Source organism: Culex pipiens, chromosome 2 (genome assembly GCF_016801865.2).
Source record: "Culex pipiens pallens isolate TS chromosome 2, TS_CPP_V2, whole genome shotgun sequence".
Lineage (NCBI taxonomy): Eukaryota > Metazoa > Arthropoda > Insecta > Diptera > Culicidae > Culex > Culex pipiens.
The window spans coordinates 110438129-110441852 of NC_068938.1; the positions used below are offsets into that span (position 1 = coordinate 110438129).

Sequence of the window (3724 nt, forward strand, 5' to 3'; positions counted from 1 at the left end):
AGAAAATCCACCAGCTCTAAGTTCTTCCTCCTAATGGAGCAAGCGTTCCAATTCAGCATCTTGAGGGACCTACGATCCATACTGGATGACGAACGAGGTCAGCACTTCAATCTGCTGGGTCTTGGTTTTGCATCCACGCAGTGCAGCGGACATCTGTTGGAAAATATTGAGGAGTTCGGTTGAGGTGTAAAGATCGTTACCATTTTCCTCAACTGCTGGTTCTTGGGTTGGTCTTGGCTCCTGGCTGAAACCCGGTGGTGGCGGTCTCGGCTCCTGGCTGGAACCCGGCCGTGGATGATTCATCTCAGCTCTCTTCCTGGGATCCAACGGCAACGGTGCCAAGTTCGGGACCTGGCGTCGCGGTTGAAGAGGTGGAAAATTTTGCTCCACCAGGGCTGGAGGAGTCCTACGACGCTGAGGCTGATTCTTCGTCGATGCTTGCTGCCGAATTTTCACGAACTCAGCTCTCTTGGGGCACTTTCGGTCGGTTGACGAGTGCTCACCGTTGCAGTTGAGGCACTTCACCAGCGAATCTTGGATGCACTGGGATGTGATGTGCGCATCGGTACCACATTTGGCGCAACGACGCTTCAGGTGGCAGTTCTTACCTCCGTGCCCGAAACCCAGGCAGTTGAAGCATTGTGTGACGTCACGGTGCACTGGTCGGTACCGCTCCCACGACACGATAATGTTGAAAACCGCTCGGATTGCCTTCAGCTCAGGAAGCGTCGTCGATCCCTTAGCCAAATGCAGCAGGTAGAGCTGGTCACGGTACTTGATGTCTTTGTTGCGTCGGCTCATTTTGTGCACGGCCAACACATCCAGTTTCAAAACTTTTAGCTCGGCAGCTAATTCCTCCACTGGCATGTCGTACAGACCTCTGACGACGATTTTGTACGGCTTATCCATGGCGACATCATGGGTAAAGTACTCCGCCTCGTTTTCGGTCAAGTAATCCTTGACCAGTTGATAGTGCTGCCTGGATTGCACCAGCACCTTAAATCCGTCCTGACACAGACGAATGTTGCCTTGGACTTTCCCAGACTTGATGAGTTCAACCAGCCCCGCTCGAAAGTCGATCGTTGCTGCTGATTGCCGCACATAAAAAGGAGGCAGTTTCTCCTTTCGCTGTTTCACTTCATTCTCCTTTGCTTTCGCTACCTGGTCCTCGTCAGGCAGTCCAGCGAACTTGTTGTTCTTCAAAAGCTGCTCCTCGTGCGACGAAGAGTTCTCCTCCTCCTCATCCATCGGTACAGTACCGTCGCTCTTTTTCGTCTTTTTGCTGTTCGATGTCACTTCCAAAAGCACCTTCCTCTTGGAAATCGGTTTTTGGCCATCAGTTGAGGCCTCAACCTTCCTTTTGGAAATTCCCACTTTTTTGCCTGCTTGAGCCGCAGGTAGGGCAATATTGCCGGCGTTTTGCGCCGGGACGCGACGAGTCATGTTGATTCAGACAACCTTCACCAACGAATGCTCGGATAACAATGATTTGGAAAACGGTTGTAACACTTCCTCGTGTATTCCTTTTAAGCCAAAGTGATTGCCATAATTTATCGTATTGAGATATTTCGTGAAGAAAATCACAATGAAGGTTCTTCGAAAACAATTATGCATTACGATTCAATTAAAGTGCAATTTCTTTCCCTTACAAGGCTTACCCAAATGACATCCCATTTCTTCGCAAAAAGCGCATTCAATTAGCATTAATCGCTTTCATTCTGTTTGTTTTTCATTTTTTAAGGTGTTGCATCCTGTCCGTGGCATGTGCACTTTGCGGTCATTTGAATCGAAACAATGGAATTGGACGCATTTTTGGACTGCATCATCATCGACGCCCCGCCGGACCAAAGTTTGGTTCTCTGCGCCAACAATCCACACACACCTGAATATTGATCAGCCAACCTCTGATGATGATGGCTGATCCAAAAGTAGCTGATCCTCACCCACTTTCCGCTCAACGCGTTGACAGAGGACGCCCGGGAATGTGAGCGCCAGAAAATATCCTTCGAATCCGAAATGCAATTGGAATTTCATTAGCTCGAAATTCCCGGTGGTCGTCGCGAAACAAAAGCAAGCAAAAAATTATATGTTAATTGTTTCGGCACTGCTGGTGGCGCCCTGTCAGGGTGCAGTACAGAAAAAAAAATAAAAATAAAGGCATTTATACCCTTCAATCTGATATATAAAGACGTGACACCTGTCGTGCGGTGCTGCGGTGACGAGTTCGAAATAAATTACAATTTCAGCTAACTTTATTTATTTCTTCAAATTATCCGGTGCAAAAAACCTTAAGAAATGCTTCCAACAAGTTGACAATATGGCATACACGAACCTTTGTTTTTATTTTTGAAATATTGGGGAACATTTACCATCAACTGGGGCAAACCGAGACTACAGTCTGAACAAGGACAGATGTTTTAAGGCCATAAAATATGGAAACAATGTTTTACAGTTGACTCCCAGGCTGTCAATTTTCTCGATATCAATATTGCTCCATCTGTCATTGAATTTTTCAGTCCCTTCAAAAGCATGCTTTGATTTTTTGGGTCTATAATTTGATACCTCCCGCTCTCGACGGTCCCTTTAATATCGAAACAGAGAAAGTCCACTGTATTCGAGTTGTTCTGTGTCTGTTCTTTTCGAAACAAACAAAAAATATCGAGTTTTAAACTGAAAAAAAGCAAAGCATAACATGTAGTGATGTTTTTTAAAATTGCCAAATATGATGGAAACAGGACCAAATCCTAAACCTGATAAATATTATAGCTTTTCCCTTTGTGTTTTTTTAAGTTTCAATATGTTAAGAACCGAACATTAACGTTAACTATACTAGCTTGTCATATCATCAAACAGTACAGCAGTCGTGGCCGAGTGGTTAAGGCGTCTGACTCGAAATCAGATTCCCTCTGGGAGCGTAGGTTCGAATCCTACCGGCTGCGAATATTTTTTAAATACCATTACAAATAGTATTAAAAATATTTCCAACATGGGTGAATCGAAATATACCTAAGGCGATTGAAATCAGCAAAAATAGCAATGTTTTTTTACTGAAATTAATATTTTTGGCATCGATTTCCAAAATTAAAAATTTTTAGTCCCGTTAGTAAGGGGGACTTTTGGCCAGGGGTTAAATTGGGCCAGAGTGATTTTTTAACGATTTTGGTATTATCTTTAAATCTGATCAGTGAACCTAAACATTTTTTAAGGTTCCAGTGATAAATCCTGTCAAATTGACAGCTGTATAAAGCTGAGACGTTTTCACTTACGTTTTTGGAAGATCCGTCTTCCAAAAAAGCAAAACTTTGTGAAAAATATTGTTATTGGAATATGTCACCTTATTAGTCTGGCGGTATGTCGGAAACTGTTGGTACGATTTTCAATGTTAAAAAAAAATAATTTTCTGATATTTTTAATAAAAATAAATCAAAATCTTAAAATCTTGCAAAAAAAAAATTACGAGCCAGAGTGTCAACATTTGTACAGTACAGTTGATTTGCAATCGTTGGTTTCCAAAATACACTCAACCCCCGAAGGTTGGTCACTGTTTCGTTTGACACTTTCTTAGTTTGTACCCCGTTGGTTGGTCAAAGTCGAACTATTCAATTCAATTCAATTCGGTTTTATTGGTGAATTATCAATATACAATAAGTTCTTTTGAAATACATAACAGAGTTTTGGAGTTCCTTTCAGCTGTGTGTTACATCATAATCCATTTTGGAACAAT

At 42.7% G+C, this 3724-nt stretch overlaps 1 non-coding gene across 1 annotated transcript; it reads left to right on the forward strand.

Annotated features, from left to right (window-relative positions):
* The first annotated feature begins 2857 nt into the window (after positions 1 to 2857).
* Trnas-cga (transfer RNA serine (anticodon CGA)) lies at positions 2858 to 2939 on the forward strand. The gene has a single exon. It is a non-coding gene; the product is annotated as a tRNA-Ser (tRNA).
* The last annotated feature ends 785 nt before the right edge of the window (positions 2940 to 3724 follow it).